This window comes from Pleurodeles waltl, chromosome 3_1, assembly GCF_031143425.1.
Source record: "Pleurodeles waltl isolate 20211129_DDA chromosome 3_1, aPleWal1.hap1.20221129, whole genome shotgun sequence".
Taxonomy (NCBI): domain Eukaryota; kingdom Metazoa; phylum Chordata; class Amphibia; order Caudata; family Salamandridae; genus Pleurodeles; species Pleurodeles waltl.
The window spans coordinates 58,493,112-58,513,877 of NC_090440.1; positions in this window are offsets into that span (position 1 = coordinate 58,493,112).

Consider the following 20,766-nt stretch of genomic DNA (forward strand, 5'->3'; position numbering starts at 1 on the left):
CGGACGGTGCCTAGGAAGGACAACATGGAGTACAGAGTCAATCAACCCACAGGTAAGTTCCCCCAGCCTGCACAGTACACGAATCTCTCTGGATTGAATAGCTTGTATGAGTGTCGATGCAAGGCCTAGCCATGTGTGACGCAGTAGGAATTAAGCCATGTGGGCCCTTGAAATGGCGGCTGCCTGACCTGTGAAGTGTGACAATGTGAAGTGAGGTCATTGCGCTGGCGTGGCACGCCGTGGCGGTAGGCGGTCGAAGACCGCGGCGCAAAGCAGCATTGGTTAACATTGAACCCTATGGGTTTCAGGAGCCAATGACGATGTGCGCCGGCGGTCGGGGTACGCACCGCCGCAGTACGCACCGCCGCGGGCGTGACCGCCATTTTCTCTCTGCTTAATCACACGAGACCTGAGCATCCACAGGAGAGGACCTATACTGCTAGTGCTGTTGTGACCTCGGTCTGGAAGTGACAATGGCTGCTGCGACTGGGGAAAGGGCCCCCGCCTTCAGTTCCGAAGAGTTGGAGAAGCTCGTGGACGGGGTCCTCCGCCAGTATGCGCTACTCTACGGTCCTCCAGACCAACAGGTGAGTACACGGGGGCCAATGCATAGTGGGCAATGCCTGTGATGAGTGGGGTGGATGTACGATGGAGCGAATTACGAATGCATGGCACGACAGATGAGAGCATGTGCCACATGGCAAGTTTGGGGAGGGGGGGCCACTCACATCGAGCATGCAGAAAAGTGATGATGTTTCTTTTCCCCCCTGTACATGTCACATAGGTCAGTGCCCATCAGAAGATCGATATTTGGCGTGCCATCGCCAAGGACGTCCGGGCCCTGGGGGTCCACAACAGACGGGGCACCCACTGCCGCAAGAGGTGGGAGGACATCTGCCGCGGGAGCAGGAAGACCGCCGAGGCTCTGCTGGGGATGGCCTCCCAACCTAGGAGGGGTGCCAGTCGTACCTTGACCCCCCTGATGTCCTGGATCCTGGCGGTGGCCTACCCCGATTTAGATGGGCGCTTGAGGACATCACAGCAGACACAAGGGGGTGAGTACCAGCACATTCAGCTATATTTGCGAGCAGTGGAGGTGCCTGGGTGGGGGAGGAGGGCTGTGGGTATCCCTAGGCCAGGGCGATTTCTGTAGGCTAGGCCCCTCTGTGAGGTATGGTCCTGTGCCCCCGCCCCCCACCTCTGTAGGGTGCCTAGTAACACTATTCATGGACCTGTGTATTCTGTGTGGGCAGTTGTCGCCCACAGGCTTGTAGGGCATGTCCCAGTGAATGAGTAGTGTACCCCAAGTGCGCAGCGTAGTGCAGGGGGCTTCTGTGTCTGTCCTCTCCGCCAACGGTGTCCCCAATGCATGCACTCAACTTGTCTTTATTTCTCCACCCCCCACCCCATTTTCTTTGTTTTTCTGTGAATGTGTGCATTAGCATCATCAGGCGGAGGAGAAGTGGCCTCGGCGCAAGAGGGAGCTGCATCTCACATGGCCCCGGAGGGCCATGCAACGGACTCCGATATGACCAGTGAGACGGAGGGCGAGGGGGGCTCCACCACGGGGACCCGTGCAGACGTCAGTGACACCGACACGTCCTCGGATGGGAGCTCCCTTGCGGTGGCGGCAACATCCGTGCCCACCGATACTACAGGTACAGCCGCCACCCAGCGCACCAGCTCCGCCCTCCCAGCAGCCCCTTGGCCTTCGGCCCGTGCCCGCACGGCCAGGAAGGCGGCCATCTCCTTCGCCCCAGGCACCTCAGGCCCTGCCCCAGTCACCCCTGCTGCCCTCAGTGAGGAGGTCATTGACCCCTGAGGACCATCATTGTTGGGCAGTCTACCCTTTTGAATGCCATCCAGGGTGTGGAGAGGGAGGTGCATCAAAGCAATGCATACCTGGAGGGCCTTCATTCGGGTCAGGCTGCCCAGCAGCGATCGTTCAACGCTCTGGCCTCAGCACTGACGGCAGCAATTGTCCCTGTCTCCAGCCTCCCTCTTCTAACTCCCTCCACCCAGTCCCACTCCCCTGTTCCTCTTCCTATCCCATCCACACCTACAGACCAGCCTGCACACACCTCAACACCCAAGGGAAGCTCATCCAGACATAAGCACCACAGAATACGCAAGCATTCACACAAGCAATATACAGATGCAGACATGCCAACTGCCACTACCTCCTCTGTGTCCCCCACCTCCTCGCCTCCCTCCTCCCTCCCTGTGACATCTCCACTCACACCTGCATGCACACCACCATCAGCCAGTACACCCATCACCAGCACACCCTCCAGACCAGTCCGCACATGTGCAGTCACCACCCCCACTGCCATGTACACGTCCCCTGTGTCCTCTCCCAGTGTGTCTGTCACCCCCGCTTCCAAACCACACAAACGCAGGCAGGCACCCAACCAACAGCCATCCACCTCACGTCAGCCTCCAGCCCAAGCACCTGCACCCAAAGACACCAGACTTGACTCTCCTACAACCACATACTCTTCCTCCACTCCCATACCCACTCCAGCTACCCTTCCCATGGCTCCTAAAAAACTAATCCTCTATAAACTGGACCTCTTTTCCTCACCTGACCCACCCCCTCCATCTCGTAAGAGTTCCAAAAACACCTCAGCCACCACCAGCCCAGCAACTCCCAAGAATGTCGTGCCTGGTTTTTGGAGTCCGCCTTTTCCTTGGGCAGGGACATCGGCCAGCAGCAAAGGCTCAGCCAGCCCTCCCCCTGGGAAGAGGAGCAAAAAACTGAAGGGCAGGCGCGACAGGCCTGATACGCCTGCCCCCAAGGAGGGTAGCCTTGCACCGTCACCTGCCACATCGGGTAAGGGAGCCAAGGGCCACGGAGAGTCTGCCAAGGAGGGGAAGGGCAGCAAAGCGCAAAAGGCAGGGAGCAGCCGACCTGGCCATGAGGGCCCCACCAGCCCCATTCCGGGGGTATCGGAGGAGACCCAGGGCCCCAGGACTCCATCACAGGAGGGCCCCGCAACGGAAAGGTCCGATGCTGACTGAGCGGGAAGTATTGGCCAGGTGTGGTTCACTCGAAACACAAGACAGGCACCGCTGAACAGGGCCCCGCCGTGAGGAGCACCGCTGAACAGGGCCCCGCCATGAGGAGCACCGCTGAACAGGGCCCCGCCGTGAGAAGCACCGCTGAACAGGGCCCCGCCAAGACAGGCACCGCTGAACAGGGCCCCGCCGTGAGGAGCACTGCTGAACAGGGCCCCGCCAAGACAGGCACCGCTGAACAGGGCCCCGCCGTGAGGAGCACCGCTGAACAGAGCCCCGCCGTGAAAAGCACCGCTGAACAGGGCCCCGCCAAGACAGGCACCGCTGAACAGGGCCCCGCCGTGAGAAGCACCGCTGAACAGGGCCCGCCAAGACAGGCACTGCTGAACAGGGCCCCGCCGTGAGGAGCACCGCTGAACAAAGCCCCGCCGTGAGAAGCACCGCTGAACAGGGCCCCGCCAAGACAGGCACCGCTGAACAGGGCCCCGCCGTGAGGAGCACCGCTGAACAGAGCCCCGCCGTGAGGAGCACCGCTGAACAGAGCCCCGCCGTGAGAAGCACCGCTGAACAGGGCCCCGCCAAGACAGGCACCGCTGAACAGGGCCCCGCCGTGAGAAGCACCGCTGAACAGGGCCCCGCCGTGAGAAGCACCGCTGAACAGGGCCCCGCCGTGAGGAGCACCGCTGAATAGAGCCCCGCCGTGAGAAGCACCGCTGAACAGGGCCCCGCCAAGACAGGCACCGCTGAACAGGGCCCCGCCGTGAGAAGCACCGCTGAACAGGGCCCCGCCAAGACAGGCACAGCTGAACAGGGCCCTCCTGTCAAGCACCGCTCCGCTGGGCCCTCATCTCAAGCACCGCTGGGCCCTTCTGTCAAGCACCGCTCCGCTGGGCCCTCCTGTCAAGCACCGCTCCGCTGGGCCCTCCTGTCAAGCACCGCTCCGCTGGGCCCTCATCTCAAGCACCGCTCTGCTGGGCCCTCCTGTCAAGCACCGCTGGCCCATTGGCAGGCCCGGTTCTGTGTCGGGCAGGGCTTCACGAGGCACTCTGCCCACCATGCCTCCTCCATGACCAGTGGACTCTGTAATCCACCTGATGGACTGTGGCTTTGCACCCCCCAGGATGGAACAGTGGGCAATCCACCCACTGTAGAGACTTGAGAGAATGTGGCTTTGCACTCCCCAGGATGGCACAGTGGGCAATCCACCCACTGTAGAGACTTGAGAGACTGTGGCTTTGCACTCCCCAGGATGGCACAGTGGGCATGAAGGCCCTTCGTGGATCTGGCGTCGTGGACTCATGTGGCTGAGGTGCCCCCCCTTCCCTTCCCCCTGAGGTGCCAGTATTTTATTTTTGTGATGCCCCAGCAGTGTTCTCTCCAATGGACTCGATCTCGTGTGTGGGCTTTGCCCATGTATTGCTGCACATTGGCCCACGGACATTTGAACTTTGCAAAACTGTGCCGGACTTTTGCTACTTGTATATATATATAGTTCTAGATGTGTAATAATTCTTTATATATTGCTAAGTTCGCTATACTTAATTATTGCTATAATATAGTTCTATTTTTACAATCATTGCGTTTTGTCTTTGCTTTTTTGTTTTGGGGGTTAGGGGGTGTCACTCTGACTTTTTCATCTGCATTGGTGTGTAGGTATTTCGGTGGGGGTGAGGGTGGGGGTGGGTGTGTGGCGTATGTGTGTGCCCGTAACCTTTCCTCCTCCCCCCTCCCCTGTGTCGTAGGTGCAGTACTCACCGTTGTCGTCTGCGGCGACGTTCGTGATCCTGGAAGAAGAGCAGGAAGGCAATGGCTGGGAGGATGTGGAGTTCCGGTTCCATGCTGTCCCGATTCCGCGTGGAGTGTGTCGAGGTGAGCGTTTTCCATTGGAAATGTCTGTTTCCGCCATGTTTTTATCAGGTGACGGATTGGTGAGTCGTGATAGGGTGGGCGGTACATTGTCTGCCGCCTGGCTGTTGGCGGTGACTGCCGCGCTGTTTGTTTGTGCCGCCGTGGCGGTTGGAGTGTTAAAGCGGCGGCCTGTGTTGGCGGTTCCCGCCAGGGTCAGAATTCCATTTTTTGGACCGCCAGCCTGTTGGCGGGTTGGCCGCCGCTTTAACACTGACCGCCAGGGTCAGAATGCCCCCCATAGTAATGTGTTTTATATGTTCTGACAGTGAAATACTGCTAAATTTGTTTTTCACTGTTGGAAGGCCTGTCCCTCTCATAGGTTAACATGGGGGCTACCTTTAAATCTGATTAAAGTGTAGATTCCCTTTGGGAGTGGATGGACATGTGGAGTTTGGGGTCTCTGAGCTCACAATTTAAAAATACATCTATTAGTAAAGTTACTTTTAGAATTGTGTGTTTGAAAATGCCACTTTTAGAAAGTGAGGATTTTCTTACTTATACCATTTCTGTGACTCTGCCTGTTTGTGGATTCCCTGTCTGGGTCAGTTTGACAGTTGGGCTGGTTGCACCTCACACTAGACAGTGACACAAAAGGAGCTGGGGTGTAGTCTGCATTTTCTGATGAGCCATCTGTGCTAGGAGGGAGAGAAGGAGTGGTCACTTACACCTGAAAGGGCTGTGCCTGCCCTCACACAATGCAGCCTCCAACCCCCTGGTGAGTGTCTGCGGCCTGGCCTGGGCAAGGCAGGATTTCACATTCAAAGGAGATTTTAATTTGAAGTAGGCCTACTTCAAAGGAGAAATTGGGTATAAGAAGGGCACCCAAAACCACAGACTTTAGAGAAACACTTCTGGAACCAATAGGAACCTCTGCCTGGAGAAGAGCTGAATAGCTGAGGAAGAAGAGCTACCCTGCCTGTGGCTGTGCTTTGTGGAGCTATCCTGCAGTTGCTGCTTCTGCCAGAGTAAGAGGGCAAAGACTGGACTTTGTGTGCCTTCCATCTTGAGAAGAAATCTCCAAGGGCTTGATCTAGAGCTTGCCTCCTGTTGTTTGAAGTCTCAGGGACAGCAAAGACTTCTCTCTGCCAGCACTTGGAGTCTCTGGAGAGACTCCTACTCTGCCCTGTGGTACCCATCCAGTTCCTGGGGCACTAAAAGGAGAAGCTGGCAGCCTAAAGACAAGGAAATCCACGCACAGAACGCCGTGAGGGGAAAAGATTGACGCGACTCCGATCTGCGGCTGAAAAAAAGACACACCACCGGCTCCGCAGCTGAGAAAACAACGCTCACAGGAAACTCGACCAAAGAATCAACGCACGGAGCAGGAGAAACGACGCACAGCTTCGCTGACGGAGGCTGGGAGATCACAACCTTCGCTGCGGGGATTTCGGATCATCGTGCAGCTGGATTTCCGACTCACGTACCGCCGTGCGGAGTTATTTTTGAAGCACACCCGCCCGTGCGGGGTTATTTTTGACGCACACCAGGTACGTTTTCACGCTAGCAGCGCTAATATGTGTTTAAAACTACTTAAAGACTCTTTTTGCATTTTTATTAATAACTTGACTTGTGTATGGTGGATTTTTGTCGTTTTGGTATTGTTTTGTTTAGATAAATATTTCCTATTTTTCTGAAATGGTGTTGTGTCATTTTGTAGTGTTTTCGTTAAGTTACTGTGTGTGTTGGTACAAATACTTTACACCTGGAACCTGGTTTAAGATCCTCCCTCCCTGTTGCTGCGATGGAAAGACATCTCAAAGTACATTACATTACATTACACTCTGAAGTTAAGCCTACTGCTCTGCCAAGCTACCAAGGGGGTAAGCAGGGGTTAACTGAGGGTGATTCTCTTTTACCCTGACTAGAGTGAGGGTCCTTGCTTGAACAGGGGGTAACCTGACTGTCAACCAAAGACCCCATTTCTAACAAAGTATAAATACAACACTAGAAAAATCCCACACTAATCTAGAAAAATAGAGTATCATTGTTAGAAATTAGGTCTTCGGTTGGCAGTCAGGTTACTCCCTGTTGAAGCAAGGCAGTTGGCAGTTAACCCCTGCTCACCCCTTTGGTAGCTTGGCATGAGCAGGCAGGCTTAATTTCAGAAGCAATGTGTAAAGTATTTGTACACTGCTGGAAAATGTAATTCAGCATGAGGGCACTGTCTCATAGTATGCTCATATCAACATGAAACCTTACACCAGATAGCAACAACCCCCTGTAAAGATCACCAGCCTTTCTATTCATGTAATAGACTTGGCGAAAACAGGTTTGGAGTATTGTGCCCCCCTGCCCTGCCTACTGACAATTTTCCACTAATCACACTCCTTCCTGAATACTTTTTGTACTCAGTATGATGATATAGCAAATTCATAATAAAGAAGTTTACATTTAAAATGTTAGTAAGAGAACAGTTTAAAAACAAAAAGTTAACAGTGAAAGAAGGAAAAGTAAAGTGACATTTGAGGCAATGTTTGAAGTTGAGGTACAAAAGTTGAAATGTTACCTTTAATATTTTAAAATTTAAAAAAATATAAATTTACAAGACTCTCGAATAGACACTGAAAAGTAAGTTAAGTTTAAAGTTAAGAAACTGTAAATTAAAATAAAAAAGTTTAACATTTAAAGGGACAAAACGACATTTAAAATTGAAACTTTGAAGGTGACATTTGGAGCTGGGGTCTGGGGGCTTGCAGAATGTACAGGGCTCCAGATTATAGAAAATACATTTCTAAGAAGGCTACTATCAGTCCCCCAATCTACACCAATAAAGTTCTGTCACAAAGAAGTAGGTTTAAGATACATATCTAGCTATATAAAACTTCAACCTCTTATACTGTGGATAAAAATCTGGACTAAGCCTGAAACGCTTCTATGTAGAAAGGTGATACAGGACTGTCTCCTTCTGTCACGATTTCTAGATATACCCTGGCTTAGATATGTTTATCATTAGGATTAGGAGATTTTTTCCTTAAACCAGATACTTTAACAAGACAGGACATTAAGAAGGTTAAAGACATATTCTGGCAGAAAAATCAGGATATGGACCCAGCCTCTAGCTTAATGAGTCAACGAACAAGCTATGAGACACAACAAGCTCAACCAAAGTTGTACTTGACCATCATTAATCATGAGCGACAAAGGTTTTTACTCACAAGACTACGTCTAAACACCTTACATTATCTGGTAGCATTCCCAGTTGCTGGAACCTGGTTTAAGATCCTCCCTCCCTGTTGCTGCGATGGAAAGACATCTCAAAGTACATTACATTTTATGCTTTTCTGCACTTTATATACTGTTCCAAGAAAAAGGTTTTTACGTCTGCTATTCCAGTCTAACAGTATTAGAACTAGCCAACTTGCTTACTCCCACTTACATGATTTGGGAAATATGGACATAATCCAGGCTGTGCTAAATTTTATACATGCTGCTTTTGGTGTTCGGAAAATGTATTAACAATGCTTTTAGAAATTTTTATGACTGTGAAATTCTGTATGTTATTTATTTATTTTATGTCTTGTATGGTCTTTTTGCACCGAATAAAGTAAACTAAAGAAAGAAAGAAACTTTGAAGGTTAGAAGTTAAAAATTATCAAATCTTGAGGGAACTGGAAGATACTACAACTGACTACAACTGGATGAAATTTGCCAGTCACAGACAGGAAGAGACACTGTCAGAAACAGACGGGGAATGGGAGTCACAGGCATGTAGACTGTAAAATGTACCAGTGGTGAAGACTAGACTTAGACAACGGCAGTAGCACACAAATGTCCCACATCCAGAGGAGTCCATATGAGGCTCTTCCTAGTTTTCAGATCCATGTGAGTAGAAAATGCTAAGCACTTGTCAGCATTACAGCAGTATGTGAAGTAACACAATGGCAAATATTTAGTGGATTAGTGTGTTCTCTTTGCTGTCAATGCACCTCCAGTCCTGAAGGTGACACCCAGTGGCTTTCCCCTTAGCCTCATCCCCTTCCCTCTCTGTAGACTAGCCACTATTGTAACCATCTTGTGCCATTATGTTACTTATATTCCCGTACCAGGAGAATGGCTTCATGGAGCACTGCAGAGAAATAAATCAGTGGGATTCTGGGTTGCTGGATCAATTAATATCCACAGCGTGATGGTTATGATGTACAAATCTCTCAAACAATGGTGGCGGGCAGTCTTTGAAGGGTTGGTACCTGTCTTGAAGGAGTGCAACAAGTTAGTGCTAGTTTCTTTATTGCAGTGGTGGCTACCACTGTATAGGGGTCGCGGGTGGAGATTAAAAAAAATGCTATATTTTTTTTTTTAAACTCACTTACCTGGTCTGTTTGGGAGACGCTCTCATCTCCCTGTCTTCCTCTTTGTCCAGAAGCACACAGGCTTCCAGACTCCCCTCAGCCAATCATGATGCTGCTGTCACCAGAATGACAGCAGTGCAGTGATTTGTGTGAACATTACTTAAAGGACCTAATCTCACTCGTTTTACATGTGGTAGGGCGCCTTCAAACCAGTTCTGATGCTCTTGGTAAGTGAACGGTATTTCAAGATACTGGTATGCTTGGTACATTTGCAATGTTATATGTGTGGAATGTGACTGATCTGCGGTCTTTTGCAGGAAATGTGACCCAAGAATAAAATATTTCTGTTTGGTAAGCTTCAGTAGAATCTACTATGAATGTAACATCCGCGCCCTCTTCTGCTAAGCCAAGCCCTGCTAAACGTAAAGTTAAAGCTTGTCTAGCATTCTCAGGAATGTCTATGGCATTAGCCATATTGTAAAAATGAGTAAAGAGATGGAACACCAAGCGGGGAGTAAAGTCCTTTTATGAGTTCGAGCTCGAACAACTTACATCCTAATTAGGTGGTCCTTGTTCAGCTGAGGAGGATCTTCCCCAAGTCCACAGACGTCTCTGTATAATACTTTGAGTACCTCTTGTCTGTGAGACTGTGATAATCAGGGTATCCGTAAATTAGTGCCTAAAAACCATCGTTGGTGGCGCTATGTCGTAGTTGGACTCTTGCTCTAGGCAACACTGCTGGTTTAAGGATGACAGCACTTATGTCTGTAGGCAACTATGCCTGTCCTACAACAAATTGCAACTGTCGCCCCAACCCTTCTGGGTCACAAGCAGTACCTCACCAAAACCCAAAACAGTAAAAGGTGATTTGTGGCAGCCTTTACGCATGGACTCAAGAGTGTTACATCTCAGAGAGTGTTGTGGTTGAACAGAGATTACCCCTTTCCCACATTAACAACATGTTTCAATCAAACACAGGCAATGAGGAAGATGCAGTAGAGTTTCAATAGGTTTTATTTTAGTAAGACTGCAATCTGCGATAGATTGCATGGGCTGCAATGATTAGGATTATACACAGTTCAAGAAACAGAATGGTAAAGACAAGAGTCATTAATACAAAACCCCGACCATCTTGCGATATCATGAAACTACATGAAGTGTGTCATATGTCCTAATACCCTAGCATGATAGGACTAACCTCTAACCTAAAGGAGAGCTAGGTGTGTAAAACCTAATCTGCCAATGCCATGTCCATGAGAAGAGCCCCAACCCTTTTTTACCTTGGAATGAGGTCTGTAGCTCAGACTCCGTAGGAACACGAAGACTGGGTCAGCGTCAAGGCAATGTGCAGCATCAAGAGCAGCTTTGGCATCTGGTCGGAATCCCTCTGACTATCTGTTAAAGTGAGGAGTATTTATACAGATCTACTTGGACCCCTGACGTAGGTTTATTTCCAAACAATAGATAACAAGGCGTGCTTGCGACGGCAATTAATATAAACAATCCCCTCGAAAGCATGAAGAAGGAAAGTACCTAAAGTGCACACCTACAGTTTGTTTGTCTTTGTCGCTTGATCTTTATGCCTTAGAGCGGTGGCACTGACAACGCAAACTAAAACATGGGCCTGACTCAAAACAAGGCAGCCATCTTAAAAGATTTAATTAAATAAATGTGCTAAAACCGAGCAAGCTAAATAGGGTAAAAGTCACTGGGTGACGGGGGCACGAGTCTGCAAACCACAGGCTAAGCTAACTCCTGTATCTCATTCAAAACAAACTACTATTCACTACAGATTCAACAGGCCCAAGAAATGGCTGAGAGAATGGTGAGTATTTCAGCCCAAAGTAGTTATTTCACACATTTTATTTTAAGTACAAATTTAAAAATGCAATCATGTCACTCCAAGTATCAGCGTTTCAGTTCATAAAAAAGGCACTCATTTTCAGATCAAGCACATTTAGAAAAATAAATGCAATCCTCCTAAACAAAGTCTGACATTTGTCATAAAAATCCCTATTTTTTCTGAAGTACTTACATGCACTCTTACCTGTTTATGGTAGATTCTGTCACCCATGTCCATTTATATCAGTTCAAAACCTTGGAATATCACATATGCCAAGAATTATCACCATTATGCAAGGACCAGCCTCATACCAATGGTGGGCATCATCCTTCCACGCACGTCCAGAATAACATAGTACCAGTAATATATGAGATTTGGCCATCATTATGCCATAGATGTTTTCAGTATGCCCAGAAACCCTCCTATTATGTCAGCATTATAGAAGATATGGGCACCTTACAACATCACTCTAACAAATTAACACACTTGCATGAGCCACCAGGCAAACACAAAGACAGACATCTCAATAAGCCCGATTGCACTGAAAGACAATTAAACCATTATGCAGACATGTTTATACTTACCCTGCAGTGTGCCTGTTGTTACCTGCTGCTGTTGAAATGCACCCTCCCCATGGTTACATTTTTACCTACTGCTCAGCCCACTCTCACCAACTGGCACTCTTTCCATTTAGGCACTCATCAACATTCCTTTACATCACACACACAGGCTGAGCAACAGGGAACTACGTAACCAAAGAGAGGATGCGTTTCAACAACATAACATTACAACACATCTCCTCCTCTTAGAAAACAAATCAAAATACAACGGGACAAAAGATGGAAGTCCTGTAAATATTTAAACACATAAATTATTAAGCAAGAAAACGCATTTACACTGTCAGATTGACATGACAGGTAAATGCACAACAGGACAAGGGACAAGCGCCCTTTACTGTACCTACTAACCCTTAACCCATAAGGAAAGACTATCACTACATCAGGGTGCAAAACACAAACCCCTGCCCTCTGCTTAGGGGTAAATAACAACTTTACTCTGAACTCCACACTCATCCCAACACACAGGGCATCTTCTGAGAATTGGCGAATGGGTGTCTTTCAACCCATCCAATGGGTCTCTTCCAAACCAAACTCATCCCCAGACACAGGGAATCTTTGCAACAGGTGTCTTTAAACCCTCACACATTGCCATAGACAGGGCATTTCTGCAACTGGTATCTTTCAGCCCTCACACATCCCCACACACAGGGAATTTATGCAATGGGTATCTTTTCAAGCCTCACACATTCCACACATTCCTACCCACAGGTGCAATAAGTTAAGGTTTAATTTAAGGTTTAAGATTGTCTTTGAGTGCCTCGCGCTTCGAGCCTCGATGATGATGTTTACTTTTGTATGTGGCTCACGTGCATGGAACGGACACCGGTCAGTGCCAGACAGTTGCTGTCAGACACCAGGCAATTAGGACACTCTGTGCGGTGGGTGATTTTACATCAATAAGCTTTTGTGATCTTTACATATTGGTGAGGAGCTAAAGTCACCCACCAGTACCCCTGCAACCCTTGGAGGCTCCATTTGGCTGTTTCTTTGCTTCAGCGGAATGGATTTCTCCAGGACCCGGAGTTGCACTGTCATTGTCTCACCCTGGTTTTTACAGGGCACATTCCTAGGAACGCCGCCTTTTGATAAATTTATGTTGCTTGTGTAAATTTGGTGATTGTATTTGCGCTACCATCACCCCTGAGTTCACAACCTGATAGGATGCACTTCATTGTGCATCACGTGCAGGCATCACACATCATCACGGAAGATGTAGTAGCCATCTTGTTCACTTTCTAAGAATATGTTTTTAGTAATTTTAGTATTTATTTATCTTCAACTGGATCCCCGCTTTATCCAGAAAGATAAAATTTCAGCAGTCCCTCAGAGTTCATTCAGCAACAAGGTTGAGTCCGCCCAGGTGGTATCATCTTACCTGGGTGGGGCTAGGTGGTCAAATGATGAAGCATGACACTATAATGTGTGTGAGACCACCTAGTCCGTAAAGTGAATTCCACCACCCGTCCCCAAACACTTGAATGTCACTTCCACTTTCGTTGTCTACGATTTAGATCACATAGTTGGTGACCTATGGAACAGGCCAGAGGGGCCCGCTCCTAGCATTCCCCATACACGTTGTGTTATAGTTTCATGTATAAGGGAGATTGTATGGGGTTGATATACTCCGAGTACTTTCTTTCCGTGTAATAGTAGCTTAGGACAGCAGTAAGCTGTGAGAGCAAGTTCAGTAGTAACCTGCATTTACGGGTATACTCTGACAACCGTAGGAACAAGCACTACTTTAGGAACACTCAGTTCTGAATCATGGCAGAAGGGATTGCATATGATGAGGAAGAAGTCTTGGCTATTCTATTGCCACCTTCCCTCTTAGGAGATTCTACACTGTCTGAAACCATGGCCCAATTGGGCGATTGGGACACCTTGGTGGAATTAAAACAGACACAGGTCAAAACAATTCAGTCCTGAATATTTGCGTAACAATACAGCACCCAATGGACTAATCGTCACTACTGAACACCGTATCTTCTTAGAAGATCGGGAGTTCAGAAAGACTGGTCTATGATCGCATGGAAATGCTCACGAGATTGGCTAGTTCTAATTAAAAAGACAGAAACTAGACTATCTGTGGCCTTATTGATCCAGATAAAGAAAGGTGAAAATAATCTAAAAACAGGGTTAACCACACTTTCTTTCAAAAAAGAGGTAGAAGAAACAAATAAAACCATAAATGAATTCAAAGAGTACCTAACACAACGTAAAATGTCAACTTTTCAGAAGGACTTACAAAAGTTCTCACATGAGAAAGTATATCGCTACACGAGGGAAGATTATGTTCCCAAAACTAATAACCCCTTCAGATATATCCTCAGGAGGTTACATGAGTTCCGACTCTGATAATGACTGTGTCCAGTTGTCACGTCAGAGGCGGAGTCGCCGTGGTTTCCAGAGGAGCAGATGGAACCAACCACAAATGATGACCCCTTTCCCCGCAATGAACAACCAGCCTTGGGGGTGGACCCCCCACTTTGGTCCTCCTACCCATTTTTAGACACCTATGTATCCTCCCCCCGCGTCTTTGTCATATACCAACTCTCCTTTTTTAGAAAGAGGTCAAGGAAGAGGGAGAGGAAAAAAGTAGGGAATCAACTGTAGACTAAGAGGGAAGTCATCAGAATCCGAGATGCAGAAAGAGAGCGCCCCCAGCATGAGCAAGATGTGACTGACAAATTAAACACAGTCATAAACTTAAGTGATAAAAATTTTGACGAAAATGAAAAAAGAGCTCTGAACAAGGGTTTAGGATTCATCCCTAGACCCAAATTAGACATTTTCAAACTGAGAATTGAGCTTTTCCGGAAGGTGCAACTTAGGACCTTTTTCCACGAACATTCCACCACCAAGAAGGAAGCAAATAGGAACACTGGTCTATGACCAAAGTCTAAGTTTTTGCATTCGAGTAGTCAAATGCCACCTGAAGTTTTAGCCTTTGAAAAATCAGTTAGCCACAAGATAGACAACTTGAAACTGGCACCCACAGAGAAATTTCAGAATATCTGTACCCAGGAACTGACAGCACTATGGGGACTTACTTCAGACACCAAAATAGGAATAAAACCAGCAGATAAGAGTGGTGCTATTGTGATAATGCCAACAACCATGTACAAAGAGGAAAGTCTGTGCCTACTTGGGAACAGACAACACTATAAAAAACTTTCTAGAGATCCCATCCTTGAAATCCAAGAGGAAATAGCCGTCTTAATTTCAAAAGGATTGGATAACGAGTGGATCACCAAACACGAAACATCGTTCTTGACACAAGCAAATCCCAAAACACCTTATTTCTACATCTTGCCTAAAATACACAAAAACAAGCACCCGCCCCCGGTAGACCTATTGTTTCAGGGATAGGGTCTATTTTAGAGCCTCCGTCACAGTTCTGTGATACTTTCTTACAACCACTTGTCAAACGAATACCCACTTATCTTAAATACACCAAAGATGTCCTCTATCTACCTAATGGGATGCAGTTTGATAGGGAAACCGAGTTTCGGATAACTTTGGATGTAGAATCCCTGTACACTAATGTACCGCATGAGGCTACCCTAGAGGTAATCAGTGAATTGTTTGAGAACACCACATGGGAATCGATAACCCCTCCAGAGTTTATGCTTGACCTAGCCCACCTAGCACTAACGAGAAATTTCTTTGAATTTGACAACAGTTACTACTTACAAGTACATGGGACATCAATGAGCAGTACATTTGCCCCATGCCTGGCCTGTTAATATGTTGACTCCTTTGAAAGATATTATGGCCTTCATTACAACCCTGGGGGTCGGTGATAAAGTGGTGGTAATACCAACAGGCTGGCGGTAACTACTGCCAATTTATGACCATGATCTCCGAAAGACAGCAATGTACTACACTGACTGCCAGGACGGAAACAACAGGCACCACGGCGGTAGCCTCCTACAACCAGGCGGAAGTCAAAGTTCCACCCACCATATTATGACAACACAATACGCCACCTTTTCCGGGGCAGTACCAACAACATCAAAAGCCTGGCGGAAACACTGCACAGAAGGGAAAGGACTCACCATTGGAGACACAGGGAAGAACCACCCCACCATGGAGCCAGAACTGCATGTCTTCCCCATGATCTTCTACGTTCTGCTCCACCACGAACACCAATGTCGGCGAAGACGACGACGGTGAGTACAGCCGCCTAGCACACAAGGGAGGGGGTGAAAAAAGAGAGTGACATACACAAGCACCACACACACACACACCCAAACACCACACACACAATCAGCTGCATTACAAAAACAATTTGACCCTATAACACAGATGAATAATGCAAGGACAAAACAATTTTGAGAAAGAGAATGCAATGAGATCAACACAGCATAAAAAATAAGATAGGCAAGATAATAGCTATATACATATGAACACAAAAAGGGACACAGCACAGTCCACAATGTTCTTTGGCCACATGGCCACAGGCCAAAGTCCAAGGCCACACATGTCACCTGCATCAACACGGAGACAACACTGCAGGGGCAACAGTTGGTAAATAGGCAGGCACCTCAGGGGGATGGATGGCACCTCAGCCGGGAGATGGAACAAGACCACTGGTTCCTGGAGAGGGCAATATGCCCTGTGCTGTGTCCTGGGGAGTGCAAGGCCACAGTCTCTCAAGTGGGTGACTTGCCCACATGCTCTGGAGGGAGCAACATGCCCAGTGCTTGGTCCTGGGGAGTACATGGCCACAGTCTCTGGAGTGGGTGCCTTGCCCACTAGTTCTGGAGGGGGCCTCGTGCCCTGTGCTCTTGCTCCTGGGGAGTGTTGGGCATGTGGGTGTCCTACCCACTGGTTCTGGAGGGTGCCTCATGCCCTGTGCTCCTGATCCTGGGGAGTGCAAGGTCACAATCTCTCAGGTGGGTGTCATACCCACAGGATTTGCAGGGGGCAAGCCACACAGCAGCCCATGGAGGCAGGATTACATGCTGCCCGCCGGCGGTGACGGCTGCTCAGTGGAGATGGTGGTGCTGCTGGAGGGGGCTCCTGATGATTCCCTGCAGCCTCAGACAGCTGTTCAGTGGAGGTGGTGGTGCTGCTGGGGGGATGCTCCTGCCCATCCCCTGCAACCTCAGATGGCTGCAGAACCATGATTGGTGGTGGGGGCTCCGTCACAGTTCCTGCCCCATGCCCCTCGGTCTTACTGCGTGCTGGTGCAGGCTCCTTGGTCTTCCTGGCAGCTGGGGCAGGTTCATTTCCCTTCTTGCCTGCTGGTGTAGGTTCCTTGGTCTTCCTTGGAGCTGGGCCAGGCTCCTTTCCCTTTTTGCATGGTGGGGCAGGCTCTTTGCTCTTTCTGGTAGCTGGGGCAGGCTCCTTTCCCTTGAGGCTGCTTGGTGCAGGCTCCTTCACCTTCAGACATGCGGTCTGGATCCTTTTCCACCACGAGTGGGAGTGGTGACGACTGGGCCCGTGGACTGGGGGGCTGAGGTGCTTGGCTGGGTTCTTCCTACCCTGCCCATATGTGCAGGGCGGGGAGGTAGGGAAGAGATCAATGGTGGATAGGAACTGTTTTTTAGTGACATTGGGGTGGGAAGAGGGAGAAGGAATGGGAGTGGAGGAAGAGGGAGTGGTTGTTGGAGGTGTCTGCTTCATTTGGGTGCAGGTGTATGGGCTGTGTGCTATTGTGAGGTGTATGGCTGTTGGGTGTCTGAGTGCTTGTATTTGTGTACCTTAGGAAGGGGGGACAGACACAGTAGGAGAGGACAGAGGGGACATGTGCATGGCTGTTGGGGAGGTATCTGCCAGTGAGGTATGTGTTCTGCTTGGTGTGGTGGTGATGCTGGTAGTGGATGATGATGTAGTGCATTCAGGTGTGAGTGTGGACAGAACTGGGTGGGAGGTGGAGGACAAGGAGGGGGAGACAGTGGAAATAGTGCATGTTGGTGTGTGTCTGCATCTGGATGGTGTTTGTGTGAGTGCCTCTGGGATGAAGTATGGTGCTAGTGTTCCCCTATACCACTCCTGTGTGTTGTCTTGTGTGCATGCTTGTCTGCCTGTGTGCTTGGGATGGGTTTGGGTTGAGGAGATTGGGATTGGGAATAGGAAATTGGAGGGGGGAGGGTAGAAAAAGGGACAATGGCTGCCATCAGAGAGGAGGCGAGAGCCTGGATTGATCTCTGTTGGGCGGCCAATCCAGTGTGAATGCCCCCCAGAAATGCATTAGTCTGTTGCATCTGGGCTGCCAGCCCCTGGACGCCATTCACAATGGTTGATTGCCCTACAGAGATGGATCTCAGGATGTCAATAGCCTCCTCACTCAGGGCAACAGAGTTAACTGGGGCACTGCCTGAGGTGCCTGAGGCGAAGGAGATGCCCACCCTCCTGGGTGAGAGGGCACGGGCAACTCGTTGAGGGGCTGCTGGGAGGTCGGTGATGGTACGGGGGTGGCGGTGGTACCTGTAGCTGGGATGGTCACAGAAGTGTCCGCCACCACCAGGGAGCTTCCATCGGAGGAGGTAACTGTGTCTAAACTGTCCCCTCCAGTCTCTGCCGTGGTGCTCCCCTCGCCCTCTGTCCCACTGGTGCCCTCAGCGTCGGTGGACTCTGCCTCCAGGGTCCTATGGGATGCAGCTCCCTCTGTCGCCAGTACCTCTGCTCCTACACCAGATGATGCTAATGCACATAAGGATAGGATGACAAAAACAAAAAGGGGGGAGAAGAGACAAAGGATACACTTGGTCAGTGGATTAACCAACATCACCGTTGGCGTACACAGCATCCTCACACACAGGGAACAGGCCTACACAATATGCCGTAGCACTACCAGAGAAATAGTTAGCAGCCAAGGCATGGGGAGGGGCACACACCGCCAACTGAAGCACACCTGGGACCTGCGCAGCCCTGGCCAGTAATGGATGCCTTTGAGCTAGGTAGCAAGATTGGCTCTTCTGAACCCTAGCCACCAGGTGACCTACGCTACAATGTCAGGCCTGGCCTAGGGGCACCCACTGACACACATCCCCAACCCAGATACCACCCCACCAGCCGTAAGTTGTGATGATCGCCACTGTACTCACCCCCTTGTGACTGCTGTGATGCCCTCAAGCGCCCATCCAGCTCAGGACAGGCCACCGCCAGTATGTGGGCCAACAGGGGGGTCAGGGTTTGAGGGCACCCCTTCCTCGTTGGGAGGCCATCCCCAGCTGGGCCTCCACCGTCTTCCGTGCCCAGCATCTCAGATCCTCCCACCGTTTGCAACAGTGGGTGCTCTGCCTGCCCTAGACCCCAAGGGTCTGCACCTCCTTGGCGATGGCACACCATTTACCCTTCTTTTGATGGGCACTGACCTGAAGAGGCAATAGACACAAAAAAATATATTCAGACAAACAGTCCTGCCTTTTTAAATGATGGCCCACCATTCCCCTTCACATCGCCATTTACATGCACATGGCCCAGCACACAACCTATACCCCACCAAGAGGACATCCACCTACCCCCCTTACACGAGGCCTTCACACACACCACTCTATGCATTCATGCCACCTGCATCGTGCCCACAGTGTACTCACCTGTTGGTCTGGAGGCCGATACAGCAGTCCGTCTCGGGGTAGGACCCCATCCACCTGTCTTTCCGAACCCTTCTCAGAATTTAAGGCAGGAGCCCTATCCCCAGTCACACGGGCCATGGTAGGTTCCAGACACAGGTCACAGCAGCACATGCAGTGTAGGTCCTCTCCTGTGGATGATTAGGTAGCAAGTGAGGGATCATTTAGAAAATGGCAGTCACGTCTGCGGCGGTGCATACCGTCACCGCCAGCGTACATCACCATTGCCCACTGTACCCCATAAGGCCCAATATAAACCAATGAGGAATTGCACGGCGGTTCCCGACCGCCTCCCACAATGGCGCACGACGTCATCGGAATTACCTCACTTCCACCTGTCCCTCCACACAGGATAGGCGGCCGCCATTTAAAGGGGGTGCAGGCCCTCCAAAATTGCTGCGTCACTGGTGAAATTAGGACAAAATGGACAAATCACACTTACCCATTACAAGTTATCAGCATGCAAAGTTCTGTTGTAGCTCCATTGTTCAGTTTGTGACTGGGTCCTCACTCTTATGCCCCATATATTGCTACCACTGTGGATGAATAGGAGATCGAGACATATCCCTGTCTACAAAACACTGGAGGGCAGGCACATTACCCTCACCTATAGACTGGACAGGGCCACAATCATGGAGCTGTGTGCCCATTTGGAGCCTGACCTGATATCTGCTATCCGTCACCCCACTGGGATCCCCCTCTTGTGCAAGTGCTATCAGTTCTCCATTTCCTGCCAACGGGTTCTTTCCAAGTGACAGCGGGCTTGGCAACAGGAATGTCACAGCCAATGTTCTATATAGTGCTGAAAAGAGTGTTGTTTGCCCTGATTAAACACATGTGCAGCTACATTGTATTTCCCCAGGTTGAAGATTTGGCCACAGTGAAGGCCGACTTCTATGCAATGGGACATATCCCCAACATAATTGGGGAAATTGATGGACCACATATTGCATTTGTCCCCCCGTCAGAATGAACAGGTGTTCAGAAATCGTAAGAGTTTCTACTCTATGAATGTACAGATGGTGTGCCTTGCGGACCAGTACATCTCCCACATCAGTGCTAAGTATCCTGGGTCGGTGCATGATGCCTTTTTCCTACGGAATAGCAGCATCCCAAATGTGATGGGCCAACTACAGAGACACAGGGTGTGGCTAATAGGTGAGCCCTGGTTCCCACCCAGTAGATGTTGGTGTATGGGTATGGCGTGGGCCATATAGGATAGTGTGTGGCTAAATGTTGTCCCTCAATATTTGCAGGTGACTCTGGTTACCCAAACCTATCATGGCTGCTGACCCCTGTGAGGAATGTCAGGACAAGGGCAGAAGAATGTTATAATGAGGCACAGGGCTGAACCAGAAGGATAATTGAAAGAACTCTTGGGCTCCTGAATGCCAGGTTCAGGTGCCTCCATCAAACAGATGGATCCCTGTGCTACATACCCAAGAAGGTCTGCCAGAAAGTAGTGGCATGCTTCGTGTTGCACAACCTGGCCCTCAGATGCCATG